The sequence below is a fragment of the Malaclemys terrapin genome, chromosome 9, assembly GCF_027887155.1.
Source record: "Malaclemys terrapin pileata isolate rMalTer1 chromosome 9, rMalTer1.hap1, whole genome shotgun sequence".
Taxonomy (NCBI): domain Eukaryota; kingdom Metazoa; phylum Chordata; order Testudines; family Emydidae; genus Malaclemys; species Malaclemys terrapin.
The window spans coordinates 30,020,285-30,036,117 of NC_071513.1; the positions used below are offsets into that span (position 1 = coordinate 30,020,285).

At 38.4% G+C, this 15,833-nt stretch overlaps 1 protein-coding gene across 5 annotated transcripts in view; it reads left to right on the forward strand.

Annotated features, from left to right (window-relative positions):
* The window catches only part of DACH2 (dachshund family transcription factor 2), a 487,625-nt gene that overhangs the window by 322,515 nt on the left and 149,277 nt on the right, over positions 1 to 15,833 (forward strand). The gene's annotated exons all lie outside the window — the stretch shown is intronic.

The following is a 15,833-nucleotide window of genomic DNA, read 5'->3' on the forward strand; positions in this document are numbered from 1 at the left end:
GTGATATGTCTTTCAGTTCATTTAGATGCATGCCAAATGTTCTGAAATGCTGCAGTTCCTAGCTGCAAAATTTTGCAATCCATATGAGAGAGTATGGTACTAATGTGGAGAATAGGCTGAGAGCCACAAAGAATACTAGTCTGTATGTATTTTAACAGGAGCGCCTTCCACTTCAGCATTCTAATCCTCAGTGGCTGAACCAATTAATATTTTCTCTTTGGCTCTGACTCACTCCCTCACTAGTTACTTCGGAAAGTACACCTTTCTACCTACAATCATTCTGCCCTCTGGCTAATAAGTTTGAGTGTGAACCATTTTTCAGTTACATAAATCTCCTTCCTGGGCCATACATATTGGAGGGAAAAATTAAAAACACGTTAAATGGGAAGAAAATGATACAATTATACATTGAAACACTCATCTAAGTACCCGTTAAAATCAATGGCATTGGTTCCTATTGGGTTAGATGGGAACCTCCTGGCTGAAGTACCACTTTTAGCCTCTAGAATCAGGGTGGGGGAGAAATAATGCTCTTCTCCACCTCAAGGTGCAGCATAGGATAAAAGAGTTACTGCTTCTTTGAAGCACAAAATATTCCAGCATGCTTCCACCATCAAAGATGGTGCCACACAGAATTATCTTGTCCCAATCTGTAGGATTGTACTGTTTGGGGGAAATGTGCAGATATACATTCCATACAAAAATGTAGTAAGAGAACTTTATAGATGAATAGTTAGCATTTTTTACTTCCGAGTATTTTAACATTAAAATTGCAACCTTGCCTTTGTCCCATACACATAAATATAGTTAGTTTTTGACCTGAGGAAAAAACAAATCCTGGAATTATGATTATTGGCAATCAGTGGAATTATGTTTTTCTAGGTACAATTCTTTTTCTCCTGTTGTCCTCACAGCCAGTCAGCATTTGTTTATGTACTTTGACTTTTCTCCTTCTGCTTCTGTCTCCATAATCTCATCTGTGTTTCTTTCTGCTTCCTCAGCTATATCTGATGCCTCCTTTCTCTTTTCTTTCCAGCTCCCTTGTCCCTCTCTCATCTCCCTAGCCATTTCTCTTTCTAGCCGTGCTTGGTGGGTGGGCAGCAGGTGTGGCTACCTCATCACTAGGATTCAACAGCAGTGGGTGGAGTCATTTGCTGTTTTCACGCTGGATGCCAATGATCTGTTTCCTCATCATGCTCTTTCCCTCTTCCCTCGGGTTAAAAATAGCACTTTTGGGGGTATATGATTATTTCCTAACCAATCAAAGCATTTACTAAATAAATACACAAACAATGGGTGAGGGGTGTCCTTCTGGCACCTTAGAGACTAACAAAGGAAATAGCTGCCAGAAGATCTCTCTTACAGGCATCTATATAGAATAAGCTCTTACCATATTTGGCAGAAGCACAAAGCTGAAAAATGTATCCCCATCTAGACACACAGAAGTCAATGTACATAGCAGAGGGGCATTGCTGGCACATGATGGCATATATAACATTGGTGGACCCCTCAGACAGAGACCAACACCTAAAAGATCTTCACCAAGCATTCTCAAAACTATGATACCCACACAAGGAAATAAGGAAACAACTCAACAGAGCCAGACATGTACCCAGAAGCCTCCTGCTACAAGACAAACCCAAGAAAGAAACCAACAGAACTCCACTGGCCATCACCTACAGTCCTCAGCTTAAACCTCTCAAACGCATCATCAGTGATCTACAACCCATCCTGGACAATGATCCCTCGCTTTCACAGACCTTGGGAGGCAGGCCAGTCCTCGCCCACAGACAACCTGCCAACCTTAAGCATATTCTCACCAGCAACCACACACCGCACCATAACAAATCTAACTCAGGAACCAGTCCATGCAACAAACCTCGATGCCAACTCTGCCCACATATCTACACCAACAACACCATCACAGGACCTAACCAGATCAGCTACAACATCACTGGTTCATTCACCTGCACGTCCACCAATGTTATATATGCCATCATGTGCCAGCAATGCCCCTCTGCTATGTACATTGGCCAAACTGGACAGTCACTATGTAAAAGGATAAATGGACACAAGTCAGATATCAGGAATGGCAATATTCAAAAACCTGTAGGAGAACACTTCAACCTCCCTGGCCACACAATAGCAGATGTAAAGGTAGCCATCTTACAGCAAAAAAACTTCAGGACCAGATTCCAAAGAGAAACTGCTGAGCTTCAGTTCATTTGCAAATTTGACACCATCAGATCAGGATTAAACAAAGACTGTGAATGGCTGGCCAACTACAGAAGCAGTTTCTCCTCCCTTGGTCTTCACACTACAACTGCTAGCAGAGGACCTCACCCTCCCTGATTGAAATAACCTCGTTATCTCCAGACTGATTCTTGCCAGCATATTTATACCTGCCCTGGAAATGTCCATTACATGCATCCGACGAAGTGGGAATTCATCCACGAAAGCTTATGCTCCAATACATCTGTTAGTCTTAAAGGTGCCACAGGACTCTCTGTTGCTTTTTATATATGTCATGTATTTTGTTCTTATAGAGAGCAGAGATGCACCTCATTTTGAGTTTGTAAAAAAGCACAGTGTGGCTTAGATCTGTAAGAATGACCTGTATTACTTTGGTCACATCAGTGTAATAGTCAATTTAGTACAGATCCATTGTAACTATGGAATGCACATTGTATTTCAGTTAATATTGTTGTAAATGAATTTTGCTAAATATTATCAAAAGAAAAGTCCATATTATCATATGGAATATTTAATAGTAAAATGAAATGTGCAAATACTTTTGAAAACAATATTTCAGATGATTTTATTATTTTTTTTATATTGCAGAAGTTTGTGTTGATTTAGAAAAATGTCAGTGATATGATCCTCCTACATCTTATCAAACTGTGGTAGTGGTATGAAGAAGTGGTTTAATGGCAATATGCTTGGCAGTATATAGTCCCTTAATTATGTTCTGCTGTTGAAAATACTGTAGGCTGAAGGTAGAAGAAACAGTATGAGAGAACTTGAGTTACTACAGTACATCTAGAGAAGCATAGCACTGCAACTTTTCCAGTGTAGTTTTCATCAGCAGTGCAGCTAGCACCTTTTGAAAGTCTTTACACGGAAAACTACTCTTCAATTATTGAATATACAAAGGATTTAGCCTGTATTTCTTCTATGCTTTCAATTTAAAGGTTATACAAGAATAGTCACTATTTTTTTTCTTCTATTTGAGTTCCAAATTAAATGAAATCATAATGGAGGGCTTCTGTCATGAGTCTTTTGCAACTCAATAAATTCAGATGTCATAGACAAAAAAAAAGTCTTCTTTCATATAGCTTTCTCTGCAGTAGAGACTTAGAATGTAAGCTCTTTGAGGAAAGGATCATATTTTCCTTTGTTCAGTGCCGAACACAATAATGACAATCAGTCAATGATTATACTAATGGAGGATGAGCAGCCAACAACCAAGAATTTATAATACAGTGTACAGGAAGACAACAAATTCTGGCCAGCAATACTGGGGGTGGGAAACCTGTCATTGTTGTCATACCTTCAAAATGCCCCCTGTCAGTGTGAGGGGTTGTGAGTTGGACTGGCAGGGATGAGACAGTGCCTGGGAGAAGAGGCAAGAGTGGAGTCTGAGGGGGCTGATTGGCTGTCATGTTCTTTTCCACTCCGCCCCACCTCCCAGTTTATTTAAAGCTTTCCCAGGCTTTTAAAGAGCCTATTGGTCCTTCAGCCGGCCTCCTGTTACTTGTAGTATAAGAGCTGTGTTTTTCAGGATGCTTCAGCTCTGAACAATTGCTTGTTTTGGAATTAGGAACTAATTTTTCCTATTCAGCTAAATTAGCCACAGTCTGGTGGTTTTTCTTCATCTTCCTCACAGCATCATGGAGGCATAGCTGGGCTGAAAGGAATAGGACTTGAAAGTTGAATATTAGGAAAGGTCAGATTGTTGAGTTCATTGCAACTTATGTGGTGTCCAGTGTGGATGACAGCTAAAAGAGCAGCATCCAGCATTAAGTGAGACCCAGGATTTCGCTGGTAGACCTTGTGCCTGTAGGAGAATGGGACACCTGAAGTCTTCAAGGACTGAGGTCCTTCCTTGGTCCCTTCTACATTCCCATGTGGGGAAGGCTAATGGATTCCGAAGTGAGCTGAGCCCTAGGCGTAGTTTGAGGAGGATCTACCTCAAGTTATTGGTAATATGATGGGAGCCTTGTAACCACACTGGAACTAGCTGTATGCCTGTTAGGTGATAGTAGCGGGTGGGAGGGAAGGCATATAATGCTCCTCCCCAGTATTAAATTAATAATGTTGTGGCCTCTAATCGATCCCTGTGTCTGTTCTTCATTTGCCTGTGTGTCCTGATCAAGCCTTCTTGTTCACTTACCAGTGATGAATGGGAAGTTTCACTTGGGCCCAGTTTCCAGTAACCTTATGCTAACAAGCACCTAATCTTTGCAAATAGTCCCGTTGATTTACCATTTATGGATTAAATCACTACTCAAAGTGAGTAACCTTAATGAGTATGGATGCTTAACCCATCAACTGCTGTAGTATTTAAACTTTTCATTTGAACAACAAAGTTGCTCTTAGCCTTTCTAGTAACAACGGTAATCTTTACTGCGACATTGTCTTCCTGAGTCTGCAGAGAGGTAGCACCAATTCCTCTGTTCTGCTCATAGCTTTTCTAAGTAGCAGAGTGAAATTAATGTTTGTTCAGTTTCATCACTGCTATTCAGAGCAAACAGGGTGGTGAAATGGAGGCTGGGAAAGGAGTGGATATAGAGACTTCTTTCCCTAGGAAACTTTGGGAAAGAGAGAATGCCAATGGGAGCTTTAGGGTGGTATTCTCAAAAGCATTCAGCATTGGCCAAACTGTTCCCATTGAAGTCAATGTCAGCGCTCAACACTTTTGAAAATCTAACCATTAATACCATGCAGAGAAGGACCTTGTTTTTAAGATTTTATCTGAGATCTCTCACATGGGCTTAGGGTGACCAGATAACAAGTATGAAGAATCAGGACAGAGTGTGGGGGATAATAGGCACTTATATAAGAAAAAAACCCAAATTTTGAGACCGTCCCTATACATTTGGTCACTCTACATGGGCTTCATGGAACTCAGTATTTCCCTCACAAGAAGCAGACATTCAGGATTTTAAGCTGTGGCTTGAGAGACCTGATTCTTAGACAACGGAGCTATTCCATCTATTCACAGTATTTACAGTCCAATTAGAAGCAGGAAATAGCTTGAAATTTCACACAAACATTGCAATATTCTCACAAGATTTCCAGCCTAATTAATTTTGCATACAGAAGAGGTTTGCATCAACATCAGATAAACTTTCACACTTTTTGGTGCTTTACTGAAAAGGTCCTCCAAAACTTTAGAGGTTTGTCCATCATTGTAGCATACAGACAAGTGATTTAAAATCACAGACATGGATTTAATAGAACATGCATGTATCTCTTCCTTATAACCTGATAGTGGGGTTATAGAATGTAAAAGACAAATAAATTCAGAGTGGCTGGTCTTGTAGAATTTATTAATCACATAATTTGAAGTTTTCATGAATCAAAATTACTCTAAGAAGGACAAGTGAATTCTGATATGAAAAGCACAAACCAGTGACATACAGGTCCCATGAGAAAATTTTCTGATAGAGTATATTGCAATAAAGCTGTTTTAAGATTAATCTGACAAAGTCACAGACTGCACATTGGGAATGTTTTCCCAGTTCAGAATCCAATACTCTTGTCTGGGTCCCAGTGCTTCCATCAAGGGAATTACCATGCTTTAATTTTTTTTAAAAAGTAGTCCCATGTCAAAGCATTTGTGAGCTGGGCCTTTCTGCAGCTTTGTAAAGACCACCTGCACTTTTGATTGTAATAAGATATGGTCAACCTTTAGGATGTGAAATTTTCTGTAAAAGATGTAGTTGGGTATTCATCTGTAGAGTTTTAGCATCATTTTTCATTTTAACGTTAATCAAGGCCTTAAAATTTTATATATCACTACATGTAATAAGCAGACAGTTGACAGTACATCAGGGATCAATGTTTTGATATAATTATAGTTCAAACTGAGTCCTTTTGGGTTTGGCCAATGCATCAGACGGATCCGCTACCTTTACTTCTTCCTGCAGGGGAGGGTCGTAAAATATCTCACTTGTAGCAGCTTTTGCATTGCATGGTACATCTACAAGAGAAATGAAAACAACATCAGATGCAGTAATGTTGGGTAACTGATTAAATTCCCAGAGAACTTTAGGTGTATTTATAATTTTCAGCAAGTAGGCTGTTTTTCACATTCTTAAAATTGTCTCTCTTGTATTTTTAAAATGTCATTAAATATACATGCCTAGGGCTCTTTTCTCCCTTCTGAGGTAAAGCTTACTTTACTCTCATTTGTTTTTATTATTTAAAAACAAAAATATTTTATTTTTTATTATTTATACAATTTCTGTAACATAACAGATGAAAGTATTTCCAAATTTGGAATTATTTTTCCCTATTTCTTAAAAAACAAAAACAAAACACATGCATTTTCACATTTAGACACAAGGGACCAAATTCTGGCTAATTTATGGAAGGTGGCATAACTCAATTCTAAATAAAGTGATAACACATTATCAGTGGGGGTGGTAGAACTATTTATTATTAAGGTATAACAGACATTTTCTGTTATAAGAACCTGCTTTCAGTTACTCGTAACTGGGCCAAATTTTAACTGTTTATGCTGAGATTTTCCATAGTGATTATCACTATGCTGAGTATTTTTGGAAAATCTCAACCAAAATTGTTCCACCGTTTCCAAGGAGGAGATTAGGAGGAAATATGTTGTTGTGCCCATATTAAAAACTTCTGGTGACCTTTTATTTGACAAGCTCTCATGCTCACATACTTTGGAGCAGAGAATTGAATTGACAGGGAGATGGCCTTTGAATCAAGGATGTGCCTTTTTCTATCCTTCTCAAGGCTGATTCCCAACTCTGGCACTTTGAGTGCAGAAGGTGGGGGCCCACAAGGATTCTAAAAATTAATACTGGCTACTCCAGGCTTGTATTAAACTCCAAAGGTGACAGCTTTTCTCTGACCTTGGATGGGTATATGCTGCCACCACCCAAGTGCAAAAAACCCCATTTAGAACCAAGGAAAGCGCACTTGGGAATTCCTTCTTGTAGGGTACCCTCAAGCCCTTTCACCCTCCCTCTCCGGGGAAGAGCTGAGAAAAAAAACAAAGGAAATCCGCTGTTGCCACCAGCTAATTAAATAACATATGCATAAACCTCTTAGGGACACAAAAATCCAACCCTGTTCTTAAAAAAAAAAAAGAAAATTTTTATTAAAAACAAAAGGAAAGAAAATACATCTGGAACTTAGCCTTTTTGCTATGTTTTAAAAAAAACTATTACAAAAATTAAGCATCAAGATAGCTCTCTTAAGGTCCAGCTTAAAGGTTACAAGCAAAACAAAAGCACCTGGGGTTAGCACAGAGGAGTCCACAAGCCATAAAGAAATAAAAGAGATAAACCTAATAGCCTCTTGCTAGACATTTCCTGATTTACTTACATATCTGGGTTTTCAAATGAGTAGTTCTAGGTATGATCTGATGATTGTCATACCTGGCACAAGCTTTTACAGCATAGTTCCAGCCCTGTCCCTGCTCTCCGGGAGAACAACATAGACGGGGAAAGTTTTTTCCCAATTTTAAAAAGTTCTAGCCTTCCCATTGGCTCTTTTGATCAGATGCATACTCCCTCCCTTTTACCTATGGACTTTTTAACCCCTTACAGATTAAAAAACGTAGAGAACAGCTACTAACAGGGATGTTATAGCTAACTGGCTGGTTGGGTATCCATAAAAGGGAGCTACCCCTCTCCCCCTTTCATTTATCACAATCCCCATGAAAACTTGTCCAAATTATAAGCATTAGAATAAATTGCAGTTCAGACATGCTCAGTAGAGACATTTTGATTTTAGCAGACAGATTCCACAGAGATTCTGTCTGCACTGCGCATGCTTGTGGGTCTTGGGTTCAATGGAACAACAGTGATGTATTTTAACTTATTTTTGTTATTGAGCAAATTTCTATTTAATATTCATCCATGTTCTACTTGCACCATCCTCAAGTATTAACTGATTCTATCCTTAGACAAGGAATGATTTGGATTACAAGCATTGCATAGGGAGGATTGTTTGGTCCAGGCACCTTTATTAGTATACTAGCTTTTATGTTAATACTAACATAAATATGACTTATCTTTCTTTTATGGAGGTTTTTAGAAGACAGCATTGACCAGTGACTACATCATAAGTCTGGGAGGGAAGAAACATGGTTTCCATTGCCAGCTCTGCTGCTGACTTGCTTTGTGACCTTGGCAAGTCTTAATCACATTTGTGAAGGACTTTGAGTTCTACAAGTGAAAGCTTTATTTTATGCCATGTGTTATGTGTCCTATGGTCTCAGAGTACTTTATAGATACTGAGCTGAGCTTCACAATATCCTTGTGAAATAAAAAATATACTTGCGGACCACACACATGAACCCATTCCACCACTGTTCAAAGTCAGCTTCATAAGTCTTCTGTATGTGTCTGTGGCTTTCTGGCAGAGGCATAACATGGAGCAGCCAACTTCTGCCAAGAACTACTGCCACTGTTTGCAGGTTTTCTGATGTTTGTATGCAAATTTCCAGCCAGAATTTGGCACTGATATATCCATTTTGTATTGAAAATGTTATATTTTTAAAATAATATATTAAATTTAATATTTGAAAATAATGAGAAATGTTCTTACAAAGAGATTAGTAATGAAGAGACAATACCCTAGTGAATTACATTTGTAGATTTACTCAAAAAGATTTGGGACCAAATTCTATTCTTGTTTGCCTGGGTGTAAATGTGGAATAAGTCTACTGACATTTATAAAAGGAAAACAATTAATGAGGCTAATTCTGCTCTCCTGTTACTAGCATAAATCAAGAGAAGCTTCCTTGGGTTTGCTAGTATAACAGGAGTGGAATTAGGTCCGTTTATCTGTAGCTGATTCCATATTTTTCTCCTTTGCTAAAATTTGGAGTTTGATATATATTCTTATTCACTGGATTCCTTTCCTATTTTTCACTTATGTAAAATCAGGCAAGCATGTTTTGTTTCTGTGATTTGCTCTCTAACTCATCTGTTTTCTCCCCCCAGTTAGTACTGTTAGTTGTCACTTTGCTTTTTTTTCTTGTTACCTCTTAGTGATACATGCTGAGAGACACCAAATCATCCCAGATTCTCTTTAATTGATTCCTGTTGCTATTGACTTGCATGTCCACAATGAACTGAGTTAATGGTTGTGTTTCCCTACTGCTTTATCCTAAAGATCGGATTCTGTCCTTAGAACTGATTGTCTTTTTAAATGAAGGTTGTGGCTGAGATTGTGCAAAATGTATTGTTTGCATAACAAAAAGCCTCCCACCCCCATGACCAATTGTTCACTAACTTCCACCTCTACACTCTCACAAAGTTATTTTGCAGTGGTAGATTTTTTTTCTTCCTGTGGCCTGTCTGAAATGGAAGCTAGGATATTTTTGTACCACACTTGAGAATAGAAGTCCCTAGGAGAAGCATATACTCTAGTGCCTAAAATGTTAGTCATATTTGTTCCTAGTTTATTCAATTAACAGAGATGGGCAAAAGCTGCAATACAGGGACTTGGATTTGGACTCCGATCCAAAGGGTTCTAATGTTCTTATTTAGGTTTTGTTTAAGCCTCATGCTAAGCAGTAGCAGCTTTTTTATCACCTGTGGTCATTAAGTAGGGGTTGTATGTTTTAACAACATGGAGGCCTCCACTTTATATTATTTAATGTGAAAATGAATTAGTAAATGTTTGGAGAGCACTTTGAAAATGTAAAGCACTGTGTAAGCATTGTTTTATTACTTATGGAAAAAACTGAGTCAAGCCCGTCACCCCCAATCTTCAAAAGCATACTTTATAAGATGTTTCAGAACTGTTTTTACTGTTTGCAATATGGTATCTCATATTAACATTTCATACCACCAGATGTTTCATTATTCCTGTTTTAGCACATCACACTTGACCCATAGCAGCTTTGAACGCAAATAACAAACAAGCTGATACACAGCGCTTGACTGTTAGACTGAAATAATATGGCAGGGCTAAACTGCCTTTCATTTTTTTCTTTTGAATATTATTAATTGCAATGTGTTGACTGTTAATTTAATTAAATGTTTTGTTTTAATATAAGACCATACTGCAGTGCACTGACTCACCATTTCATTTAATTAATTGCAAACCTTAAGATTTGATTACTCATAGCCCCCCTTTAGTTAATTTCCTTGTTCACAGTTTTGACAGAAAAGCTTTCAGACTAATATGAAGAGATGGGCACAGTATAACTAATTAGGAAAGTGAAAAAATAGCTTTACTTAGAGCACAGGATTACTTAGATACATTCTATCACCTTGGAACTCTCTCTGTAGGAACTGACTTAGTCCTCTGTCCTGTTAACTGTCTGAATCTAGTTTTCATTGACTGGATATGCGTTATATATGTGGAGGCAAATCTGCCTTCATTTGCACTTGAGCTACCTCATCTATGTCAGTGGCATTGCAAGGGTGTAACTGAACTTTGGTTCAGAATGTCTTCTTTTGCGTTCTTTCCAGCTCAGCCACTGGCCTATTGGGTGACATTGGGCAAGTCATGTTGCTGTTCTGTGCCTTAGTTTCCCCATTTGCAAAATGGGGACAGTGATACTGACCTCCTTTGTAAAGCACTTTGAAATGTACAGGTTAAAAACACTATCTAAGAACTAGGTATTATTCTATTAAGGGTATTTCATAAAGTCTAAATTATGGTATTTAGTCACAGGCCTGATACAAAGCCTCCTGTAGTTCCCTGGTATCCAAAGGGATGGTGTGTGTGTTGTATTGTCTCTCAAAAAGCCTTGTGTAGGCCGTGCAGAAAGGCTGGGGATGGGGTGGGGTATTGCAGCCATAGTCTCTCCATCTCAGTTTGGTTGATATATGCTCTCTGGCTACCCAGAGGGAGCAGCCTCTGCACTCCCTGGAGGAGGGAATGGAATAGTCCCAGACTTTTATGCAGGATGCACAAGCGGAAGGATATGCCTTGTACCATCCTCACACTCAGGCAAGGCCCATAGAAAATCTGGCTTTAATATGATTGTATATGTAATCCATCCAGGGCCACGAAATAAACCACGCTATGTTGTATTTTAATTCAGACTAAGAAAACCATTTCAAAATCTCATTTCATTGCATGCTGATAGTAGTATGTACAGAATAGATCATTGTGTATTTGAAGGTTTAGTTCAAGAATGTATGAATGTATGATATAATAGAGGTCCTGTACACTGTCGAAGGGAGAGTATACAGTGTCCTGACAAAAATAAAACATGAAATGGAAATGAATGATGATTTGCCATTTTGTCAATGAGTCAACATAGGTGTATCTATATGACCATACACCCTGACATTTCCAGTTATCCAATTGTAATCAAGATTCATATTTTTAGAGCTGACTCAGAAAACAAAACTGGTTTGGATGCTCTGCATTAGTTATATTACGGATCACTTTCTAAGTTCCCAGGAGTGTCTGTACTTATCTTATTTTGTGGCAGCTGCTGTCTCTGAGACAGGGAAATTGCCAGACTATGGCTTTCTAGTGAGCCTTGTCTTCTGAGTTATAAATCAGAGGGGCAGATGCATAATCTGGGATGTTTTCCATATATGTATTTATTTTAAAGTGAGGCACTCAGATCTGGCTGTACTAAATAGGGTTCCTCTGCCTCTAACAAAGCAACCAATAGCAAGGAAAATGCCTCCTAAATTCACCCTGAATGGTGGGCAAGTCAGATGGAGAAGATTCCTTTTTGCCACAGCTAGTGGGAGTTGAATCAGCTGCAGCTATGAATTTTATGAATAGTTAGCTGGAACCACATTAAATGGGAACATAGATTCATAGATCAGCTCTGCAATGTTCCTAGTTGAAGCCTGTGCAAATGGGTTATTTGTTGTACACTGGGTTTTCCATCATTTCAATCTGTGTCACTTGCTTAGAACCAGCAATTTGTGCTGCCTATGCCTTGTGTATTGCTCCCGACTTTTTAACTCAGGAATGCTACAGAACTAAATACATTGTTTGTACAGCACCTAGCATAATGATGTCCTGGTCCATGACTGAAGCTCCTAGGCACTACTGCAGTGTAGACAATAAATGATATAGAGTGGGGGATGACCAAGTGGGAGCCTAAGGACTTCAGTGATACTCTTTAACTTCAAAATGGTGTGGGATGTGCTTGCTTCAACCCTTTAACTGTTAGCCAGGCTACCCAAGCTTTTTAAGGCCTAGTCTTTTTGCACTAGGGCTAGTTGTTTTTTATCCTTTACAGTTTGAACACTGAAACTCCCAGATGCCCAACCTCCTTGCTTAGAGTGACACTTATATGGCAGATGTCACAACATTGATTTCTGCCATATTGTTGTTTTTGGCTTTTATCCTCATGGCATAAATGCCTAGTTAGGGAGCTGAAAAATGCCTGAAAGTAATGACATTGAATTTCTCCAGTGTCTGTTGGGGATGGTTTTGGGATTGTACCAGTAATATTGGTCTGAGGATCTGTAGCAACAAAAGTGGTAGTATTATGACCCTCTGACTTATATTAGAGTGATTAACAATCAGCATTTGCAAAAGTATAACCAAAAAAAAGTGTGTTTAACTGTTTTGCAGTTAAAGTGAGATTGCATGCTATAGCTTGAGTAGTGGTATAATATGTATCGGGTTGGGAATTGTATTAAAATATTGAAATAAAGTTTCTGATTCTGTTTTCTGAAATGAATAATATATAAATATTCTTATTTGTATTAAAAGAGTATTAAAAGAGCTCCCTGTTAAAATACTGTTGGTGTTTTCACATGTAGGTGACAGGATTATGAAACAGATGCCTAGTTAGTACGGGTGATGTTCAGTAGATTTTGGAATAGAGAAGTGAGTAAATGCAGTCCATACCTGGGAACACTGGAAGGCTCTTAGACAAGGAGAGAAAAAAACTAACTATGGAGGAGAGTGGTTTATGAGTTTGCTTAGATAACTGGTTTCATTCTGAACCCATACCTTATGTAAATCAGGAGTAACTTCACTGAAGTCAGTTGAGCCATATCAGTGTAAAATTATTTGAAAAGAAAATCAGGAACAAAGAATTCAGTTTAATTTTATTGGGTGTTTCCTTACATAAGCCAAACTACAATAGTAAGAACTCTTGTGAAGCCTATATAAGGAACTAGTCTGAAAAGCACAACATCTAGTTAGGTATCAAGTTCATATACAAGAACTTTTAAAATAAAGTCATCTTTACTTTTGGTTTATGGAGATATGACAGTAAAGTCTGTGATATATATTAGTGCAGTAGAGTCAGTGCCTAATGTCTCAATAAAGCATAATTTCCAGAAACAACAGAACATTTCATTCTTTTTTGGGTCATGTTTTCCCAGCTCATGATACAGCATTAGAACATAAAATAAAACTTAAGAATGGTGATGCTGGATCAGACCAATGGAAAATCTAGTCTAATCCTGTCTCCCAATAATGGCCAGTGCCAGAGGCTTCAAAGGAAATGAACAGAACAGGGCAATTATCAAGTGATCCATCCCCTATCGTTCACTCCCAGCATCTGACAGTCAGAGACTTAGGGTCATCCAGAGCATGGGATTGCACCCCTGACCATTTTAGCTAATAGCCATTGATGGACTTATCTTTCATGAATTTATCTAATTCTTTTTTAAAGCCAGTTATAATTTTGGCCTTCACAACATCTCCTGGCAATGGATTCAGTAGGATTTACCTTTTTAAAAAATTTGGCTTCACATTAACTATCCTCCAATCATCTGGTACAGAAACTGATTTAAGTAACATACCACAATTAGTAGTTCTGCAATTTCATATTTGAGTTCCTTCAGAACTCTTGGGTGAATACTGGTGACCTACTGACACCTCAACCTGGGAGATCAGTCACCTAAAAGAATGGCTCAAATATGGGAATCTCCTTCACATCCTCTGCAGTGAAGACCAGTGCAGAGAATTCATTTAGCTTCTCCACTGTGGTCTTGTCTTCCTTGAGTGCTCCTTTAGCAGCTTGATTATTCATGCCCCCACTGATTGTATGGTGGGCTTCCTGCTTCTGATGTACTTAAAAATTTTTGCTATTAGTTTTTAAGTCTTTTGCTAGTTGCTCTTCAAATTCTTTTTTGGCCTTTCTTTTGGCCTATGCTTTTACACTTGACTTACCAGAGTTTATGCTCCTTTCTATTTCCTCAGTAGGATTAGACTTCCAATTTTTAAAGAGTGCCTTTTTGCCTCTAATTGCCTCTTTTACACTGTTGTTTAACAACACCTAAACAACATTTACATTTTTTGTCATCGTACTATTTTTTTTCTTTTGGTCCTCTTACTATTTTTTTAAAATTTGGGATATAGATTTAATTTGAGCCTCTATTATGGTGTTTTTAAAAAGTTTCCTTGCACCCTGCAGGCTTTTCACTCTTATGAAAGTAGGAAAATAACCCACCCACCCCCCGCTTTTTTGTGCGTGTTTAAAGTAATTCAGTGATTTTGTGGAACAATTGTAACATCTTGTGAATAATGTCTGATATAAAGCATCCCAGCCCACTGCCACTGAAGTACAGTGGGACTGTGGAGAGTCACAGCAAATGACACAGGACAAGTTATACAATATTCTATTGAGAGGGAGCCAGAAACGCCCATTTAGCCTAGGATTCTAAAAAACCTCTAAACAAACAAGAAGAACTATAAATGATATTTGTAGAGTTCTTTGGATTGATAGTTTTCTCTTTCTTCATATCACTGTTAGGGGGAGAAACTGCTTCAGATAAAATATTTCCAGCTCAACTTTGCAGACATTAGGATTTCGGGTAATTTGGACATGGTCTAAAAGAGCATCTGACTTTCTGGATGCTGAGCTAAGCCAAAATGCCAAAACTTCTAAGGTTCATTCTTCTCTACAAACAGTACCAGTGATGATAACCAGTGCCCAGGACCTATTCCCATCTCCCGCCCCTCATTTCCCTTTCTTTCAGATTATATGGTAGAGAAAGTGGCTTCTGAACCATTTGAAAATCTCCTACCTGATTCATGCTATATATTTTATGGGTCTATTTAGCTCAGGGGTTCTCAAACTGGGAGTCGGGACCCCTCAGGGGGTCACGAGGTTATTACATGGGGGGTCGCGAGCTGTCAACCTCCACCCCAAATCCCGCTTTGCCTCCAGCATTTATAATAGTGTTAAATATATAAACAAGTGTTTTTAATTTATAAGGGGGGGGTCACACTCAAAGGCTTGCTATGTGACAGGGGTCACCAGTACAATAGTTTGAGAACCACTGATTTAGCTGATAAACACTGTAACATCTTTCCTGGGCTTCTTGGAGGTCAAGTTTATAGTTACCTGAACACTTAATGGCATTGTTTCATTTCCAGTGGGACAGCAAAAATTTTGTTTGCATCAGATACCCATATTGCTCACTGGAAAAATACCAAAATTGTGTTCTTCATGCTTTTTTTGTGTGTGTGGTGGTATTAATTGGCCACCTGCTTTTGAAATTAAGGACCTATATATATTCAGGAATTTCTTGCAGTTCTATTAGCAGATTGTGATCAAAGCAACAGGAAATAATATTTAAAAATAAAATCGGATCCAGGAATATCCCAAGTAAGTCAGTTTCAGGTGATGTTCAAAATAACAGTACAGTAATTGGCAAAGAGATGTGAACTGCATTAATGTG